This window comes from Canis lupus, chromosome 6 (assembly GCF_011100685.1).
Source record: "Canis lupus familiaris isolate Mischka breed German Shepherd chromosome 6, alternate assembly UU_Cfam_GSD_1.0, whole genome shotgun sequence".
NCBI lineage: Eukaryota > Metazoa > Chordata > Mammalia > Carnivora > Canidae > Canis > Canis lupus.
In genome coordinates, this window is record NC_049227.1 from 2625562 (window position 1) to 2633397 (window position 7836).

The 7836-nt window shown below is 53.0% G+C and overlaps 1 long non-coding RNA gene across 1 annotated transcript; it reads right to left on the reverse strand.

The window, feature by feature from the left end:
- Positions 1-2891: 2891 nt before the first annotated feature.
- Positions 2892-5259, reverse strand: LOC119872317. The gene is made up of 2 exons (XR_005360304.1): positions 4771-5259; positions 2892-3029 (listed from the first exon to the last, which is right to left on the reverse strand). It is a non-coding gene; the product is annotated as an uncharacterized LOC119872317 (long non-coding RNA).
- Positions 5260-7836: the final 2577 nt, after the last annotated feature.

The window sequence follows — 7836 nt, forward strand, 5'->3', positions numbered from 1 at the left end:
CAAACTGGGGGTTGCTGGAGGGAAAGTGATGGGCATTGAGGAGGGCGCATGAGGTAATGGGCACTGGGTGTTATATGCACCTCATGAATCACTAAAGTCTACCCCTGAAACTAATAATACACTCTATGTTAATTAAATTGATTTTAAATAAAAGAAAAGTGATTGGTGCAAGCTCTTTTCTCTGATAACAATGCAAGAAAACTACAAGCAAATACTACATTAAGTAAAGCCTACCCCAGACAGGTGAAAATTTTTAAGTGTTCGACTCTCACTAGAACACCTCTGGGAAAGAATGAAGGCAGCCGACCCCACGGCTGCTTTGGGAGGGGCCTCGGTGGGCCTGGCAGGGCTGGACAGGGGCATTCTGGAGACCCCAGGGAGCCAACAGGCTGCTGTGTGCGCAGTCTCGAGGACAGAAATACATTTTCATATAAGCTTTCCCAAAAATGTTCAGGTGTGTTTCTCCTGTCTTGTCAGAGCCACAGACACGGGACCGCAAGAGCCATCCATTTACCGGGCTGGGCTGTGACACTGGGGGGTTCCTGTCACAAACTCCCACAGCCAGGCCTCAAGCCTGTGGAATGTCCTGGGATGCTGGCATCTGGTGCCTCCTGAATGAAGCCAAACAGATGCAGGAATTTGTCTGTAGAAGAACCGGATGGATGTGTTGAACAACAAAGCCATTTGACTTTAGGAGGTTTGATCGTCTGGCACCCCGAGGTCACAGGTGGGCAGGGAGATCCAAAGTTAGCAGCAGGCTGTCCCCGGGGGCCCTTTGTGCTTGGAATAGGAAGTCTGTTATTCCAAATTATGACACCAGCAGTAATAGCTAACATGCATGGAACACATGCCCCATGTCGGGGCACCGGGTTGAGAGCGTCATCCAGATTCCTGACTTCATCCAAACAGCAACCCTGGTTCATCTCTACTATTTTTTTTTAAGATTTTATTTATTTATTCATGAGAAAGAGAGAGAGGCAGAGGGAGAAGCAGGCTCCATGCAGGGAGCCCGACGTGGGACTCGATCCTGGGTTTCCAAGATCACACCCTGGGCTGAAGGCGGCGCTAAACCGCTGAGCCACCCAGGTTGTCCCGTCTCTACTATTATTTTCCCCAATTGGTGGATGGGAAAAGTAAACTGAGGCATAGAAAAGGGTTACAAAGCTCCTCAGTGGTGGAGCAGGTGCCCAGAGCCACACTCTAGGGGAGCCACTGTCCTGAAACCCTGCCAGGAGGGGTGAGGCTCCCCGAACACCCCCCAAACCCTGCCATCGTCTTGTCCATGGGAAGTTCTGTCTGGAAGGAACCCAGCTGGACTCCGAGGGAGCACCAAACAGGAAAGAGCAACTGCCCTGACAGGAGATGCTCGGGCCTGGGCCTGCCCTGGGGCTTGAAGCGGCGCCAGAGCCAGGTCACTGGGCCTGGGAGGCTCGGGGGGGGGGCAGGGGCGCAGGCAGGACCTGATGACAAAGGCGGGGAGCCCACACGGCCCTTGACCCAGACACCCCAGCATCTTCCTGCCTGCGGGTGGCAGCTCTGAAACAGCGTGGTGGGGAAAGCAAAGCTGGGGAGGGGCTGGACCCCAGATGGCACTTCCCGACTTCCCCCAATGCCCTCAGCCCGCCCCCCTCCTGCTTGGTCCCCTCGGGGACCTGGGCCCCTGGTCACCGCAGTGACTCTCCTCTGAGAAGAGCCCACGTGTGGGGTGCTCTGCCGGGTCCTGGGCCTTCTCAGCACCCCCGGATCTGCCGTGGCCCTGTCTCGTCCTCGTCCCTCAAGCCCCAGAGCCGCCCAGGGAAGAGCTGACCAGTCCTTCCCCACACCTAAGGCTCCAAGCAGCGAGCCCTGCCAGCCTGGCCCCCCTACCTCACGGGAGGGAGCTTCTGTGTTCCCAGGGTAATGCAGCCAATCTTCCTACTCCTACCCACCTGTCCCTATGTCTAAAGGGGCTTGTGGGGGCGCCTGGGTGGCTCAGTGGTTGAGCATCTCTGCCTTCGGCTTGGGGCGTGATCCCGGGGCCCTGGGATGGAGTCCCACATAGGACCCCCGCAGGGAGCCTGCTTCTCCCTCTGCCTGTGTCTCTGCCTCTCTGTGTCTCTCATGAATAAGTAAATAAAATCTTTTTTAAAAAGTGTTCATGGAAACAAATGGCACTGGGCCAACTGGATATCCACAAGCAAAAGGGGAAGCTGGATGGCTCCCTCCCGGTGTACACAAAAATACCCTCAAAATGGATGAAAGACTTAATTTTACGAGTGAAAACTATGCAAGTCTTAGAAGAACATAGAAGCAAATCTTCGAAGCCTTGGGTTAGCCAAAGCTGTCTTAGATGTGACACAAAAGGCACAGTGACTAAAGTGCAAATACACAAATTGGACTTCATGAAGATTAAAAACACCCGTGCTTCAAAAGGCACCGTCCAGGAGGTGTAGACGCCTCCAGTGTGGAAGAAAACAATTGCAAATAGACTTGCTGATAAGGGACTCGCATCTAGTACGGGTTTTTAAGAACCCTTACCATTCAACAACAAAAGTACGATTAACCCGATTTAAAAATGCACAAAAGGGGATCCCTGGGCGGTGCAGCGGTTTGGCGCCTGCCTTTGGCCCAGGGCGCGATCCTGGAGACCCGGGATCGAATCCCACGTCGGGCTCCCGGTGCATGGAGCCTGCTTCTCCCTCTGCCTGTGTCTGCCTCTCTCTCTCTCTCTCTGTGACTATCATAAATAAATAAAAAATAAAAAAATAAAAAAAATAAAAATGCACAAAAGGTCTGAATAGACACTTCCTCGAGGGAGATACACTAATGGCCGGTACTGATATTACAAGATGCCTGTTAGTCATTACATTAGTCCTTAGAGAAGTGTAAATCAAAACCACAGAGAGTTACTATTTCCCACTCACCGGGATGGTTTTAATAGAAAAAGACAGTAACAAGTGTTGACAAAGCTCTAGTGAAATCAGAAGCTTCAGAAGTTGGGAGAAGGAAGGTTAATGGTGCAGCTGCTCTGGAAAACAGTCTAGTGGTTCCTGGAACGGTGAAGCGTGGCGTTATACTATGGCCCAGAAATCCCCCTCCTGGATATATACCTGACAACACTGACAGCAGGCGTTTGCACAAAAGCCTGTATGCAAATGTTCATAGCAGGGTTATTTATGTAGTAGCCAAAACATGGGACTAGCCCAAGAGTCCATCAACTCATGAATGGATAAACAAAAAATACAGTGATCCACACAATGGGATAATATTTGGTCATTTTAAAAACTACACAGTGATGATAATTGCATAATGTGGATGAACCTCAGAAACATCATGTGAAGTGTAAAAAGCCCTTTGCATATGACCACATATTGAATGATCCCATCTACAGGAAATGTCCAGGACAGACAAACCCAACCAGACAGAAAGAAAATCAGTCGCCAGAGGTTGGGGGAGTGAGGAAAGGAGGGTAACTGTTGATGCATGAGGGGTTCCTTCAAGGAGGGATGAAAGTGTTCTGGAACCAGATGGTGGTGATGGTTGCACAACTCTGTGAATGACCAGCCCCCCTCCAGGGGGACCACGTGAATTACTTCACAATAAAAAAAGTGTTAATACACGTAAACACATGTAAAGCCCAGAACACACAATCTTTAGTCCATGCCCCCTCTTCCCGTCGGGGTGTGCCCAGGCCTCTGCTACCTCAGCAGAAGTAGTCAGAAATTCTCTCTCGGTGGCCGCTGGCTGGCTGCTCAGACCCCCACCTGCTGGCCCTGTGGGGGGTGTGGGCTGAGCTTCTTGTAGGTTCTTCCCCTCCCTGCCCCAAAGGTTTGTGATGTTACAGTGCAGGACAGACCACCTACATCTCTTTCCCGGCACCTCCTTGAGGTGAGCCACTCGGGTGATGCTCCCCTCCCTGCGGCCAGTGAGCGCAAGAGCGAGACCACAAGCCAGGAGGCTGGGCCGCAAGACCCACCACCCAGAACCGAAGTCCACCCCGGCCTTCGCCAGCACTGAGAAGCGCGAGCTTCTCTGTCCCTGTATTTCACCACAGAACCCATGACTCCCATTTATACCCGCCTTCCGGGTGATACGCATGCGCTGGGGATGGCAATTTTGGAACAGAGGAGAGAGGCCAGTCCGCGGGAGAAAGAGGAGCGCTTGGATGTCAGCAAGAGCCGGTTCCAATGCTGGCTTCACCCCTGCCTGCGTGACCTCAGGGCCTTTGATCCCTCCCCGGACAGAACACAGGACTTCCTCGCACTGGGAAAGTCTAATGCAGTGAGCAAAAACACACAACTACACCACTAAGGGTGCAAAATGACACATGGGACACCCCAGTGCAGGCTGGTGTACAAATGGAGGGAAACAGTGGTGGTTACAAGAAATCAAATCCACCTTCATGATTTAAATCTGACACGATGGTAACCAGCCTGAAGCCAGACGGGTGCTCCCTGTTGTCAAATCTGAGACCTGCTTCTCCCTGTTGCTCCCGCCCTCCCCACCCATCTCTGCACCGCAGATGCTGGTGGCCCCTCTGTCTTGATTTCCACCTTCTCTTCCCCCTGCTCCCAGGATGTGAGTGCTTCCTCCCTCCCGAAGACCTGTCCTGGATTTTCTTCCTTCTTCCGGATTTTGACGTTTCTCTCCTGAGGGGGCTGCTCCCTCCCAGGGCTCTAAAGATACCCACAGACCGAAGACTCTCCAAAAGACATCATTTCCCAAACCCACGTGTGCCCATGCAGGTTTGAGCCATCTCACAATCAACCTGTACGAAGCTGAAAGCTCTACCTTTTCTGCTTTCCATTCCGAGTGTCTCATTCCAGTCTACAGCGTGCCGTCTTGCCAGTCCTTCGTCTTCAAGGCCCATTTCCAATTAGTCAGATCTACCCCTGCAGGGTCTCAGGGTCCCATTCTTCACCGAGACCGTCCGTCTTCTTCATATGTCTCCTATGCTGCTCTTCTGTTATCCCTTCCCGCGCAAAGATCAATTCCAAATTCAGTGGCATTAAACAAGAACCATTCTGTTAGGCTCCCAGACTCTGTGGGTCAGGAATTCAGGCAGGGCGTGGAGGCTCATCTCTGCTCCAAGGTCTTCGGCTGGAAGACTCCAAGGCTGGCAGGGACCCAGGGGAGGACTGGAATCTTCTGAGGGCTTGCTCACTCACAGGTCTGGTATTTCGTTCACGCTGGCTGTCGGCCGGGACCACAGGGCCATCAGCAGAACAAGGAGACACGGCCCCTCCCCGGTCTGCTCGGGCTTCCCCACAGCATGGTGGCTAGGCGCTAGGCGCCAGCACCCCAAGTAAGCCAGGCAGAAATCGTATGACCTTTTATGACCTCACCTTGGAAGTCATATAGTGTCACTCCTGCCACAGTCAGAAGAGTGCCCAGATGCAGGGGGGAACCGGAGACCTCAAGGCTTGATAGGAGGGGTATCAAAGTTAGATTCTAAGGGGAGCACGCAGGATGGAAACAGTGTGGCAGCTGTTCTGGGGAAACACAGTCCGCCCTGATCCTAACCAGAATTCTTGTTTGCAGTCTCTGACAGCAGAGTGAAGCCGGGACCAGAGGGGTCACTTATGCTCCCCAGATACCCACTGGCTAATTTTGACCTTCTCTCAAAGAGAGCTCAGTAGCTTGGCTCTCCACTGCTAGAGAAAAAAAAAAAACAAAAACCCAAGATCCTGGCTAATTTGGCCCCAGCCTGTTCAACAAGCTCATCTTTAAGTACTGCTGTGCTGCCTTCATAGCAGATGACTTGGAGTCCTTGAGTTTGTCCTGAATCATAAATACTTCCTTCCCTTACCCTGGGCTGATTCCCAACTGGGATCGTTGTTTTGAAATCAGTATTGGTCTGAAGGCAAAGTTTACCAAGTGGCTTATCTTAGCTTAGGAAGATGAAAAGGAAAAAGAACCACTTCCCATTGAGTGACAGTTACCCACCCAGGAGAGGCAGACAGCTGGCTGTGATGCAGGCTGCTTCTTGTGCTTGTCATCTTTACCCCAAAATGAGTCCTAGCCACTGCCCCCAATACTGCCCGCTCTGTGGGATCCCCCTGTCTGCGCAATCTTTGAACATCTTTCCATCCGAGGGGTCTATCTTTCCGGCGGTGGGAGACCCTGATGCCAAGCATAAACCCCCTCCAACCTGAAGATTCATCTGACTACCCTGTCCCAGGGCCGTTAATAGCTGAGTCTGAAACTGGGCCTTGTAATGAAGCACTAGAGGCCAAACAGAATTGTCCTGCATGCAAACACCATGACGGCAAAGATGACTTCAATTAAATAGGAGTTAATTAAGCTTTGATTGTCGAAATCTCTACTGAATCACCAACTCAGAGGGTGAAATGAGCTCTCTATGCACTCGGCAGCATTGGGTGAAGGATCGGGTGATGGAGGTCAGGGCCTGCAGATAATATTCCCCCAAGAGGCTTTTTTTTTTCCTTTGAACATAGGGTGCAGAAAGTTAGCTAATCTTAACATTCAATTCACAGCCTTCAATCATCCTGAATTCCGCGGCACAGGCGGGCCCCCTTCCGTGCACCCACACCTCACCCTCCAGTGTGCAGACCAGAAACGCCCATTCCGATGGGTCTGATATATCCTTGTGTGTGCGTGCACGTGTGTGTGTGTGTGTGTGTGTAGTGCTGCTTTGTGTGTGTTGATGCCCCCGCTACGTCCGTGGTACGGTGCCATGTATCTCTTTCTATTTCTTGTTCTGTCTCACTCAGCGTTGCTAGGAGTCCAGCTGAGCTTGTCTGTGTTGCACAGTTAATCCCCTGGCAGCTCCACATTGAATCCCTCCAGCTCCTGCTGCCACTAACAATGGTGTTACGGTTGCTGTACAGTCTCGTGTCAGAGTGCCAACGGGATACCCGGTTAAGGACACTCTGCTTTCTTAATTCCATCAATCCCACCAGGTTCCCCCCGCCCCAGGGGCTGCACCAGGATATGCCCCCTCCCCCAGCAGAGGGTACATGGCAGCTTCACCTCCTCCTGTGTGCTGCCCGCCGGCCTGCCCCTCTGACAGCCTCTTTCTGGATTAGCCTAAATTTCTCTCCTCTCCCGACCTCACCACCAACCCATCTTATGGGCCCCCGTCTTGAGATCACTGAATCTCTGAAAAGAGATGGGCCTGGAGCGGTGCTCCGATGGCAAGCCCCTGTATGATACATGCGCCCCGGTAACTCACCCACACCCATCGATTTATCCTACACGCACCTCTGCTGCTTGGGGAAAGCTACACGGAGAAACTTAAATGCGCAGATCATTACCGGATTCATCGCCTTCCTTTGCAAATGTGGGCTTCACGTGGGCCGGTGCAGATCGCCCCCTGGTGGCACGAGGCCAGCTCTGCTCCCCAACTTTCCGATTCCCAGCAGGACGTTTGAGGGAATCTTCTCTTTCCTGGGGACCTCTTGGAGCGTGCAGAGCAGTGTCGTCCCTGCAGGAGCAGAGTCTCGTTCTCCCTCTGGCTCCCGCCCGCCCCGCTGCAGTCGCTCACGCAGGAGTCGCTGTGCACACACCATGCCCGCGCCCATTTCAGCCTCCCCAGGCGGGTGTTACTGCTGCTCCAGTGTCCCTTTCCCTCAGTCATGCCCGAAACGTCCCCTCCTTGGCGTGTGGGACCCACAGCCCCCTGGTTTTCCTCCTGCTGCCTTCGTCTTTGCTCCTCTGTCTCTTGTGCGACCCTAGTCCTGGGCCCATCCTGGGTATTTTCATTCCTGACCCTTTTCTCGCTCACTGACTTGTCTCGCCCGCTCACCTGGCTCCAACTGCCGCTGGTCTGCGGGCACCTGAGCCGCCCCAGCCCCGCCGTCCCCTCACTCCCGACCACGTATCTGCCTCCCGGGC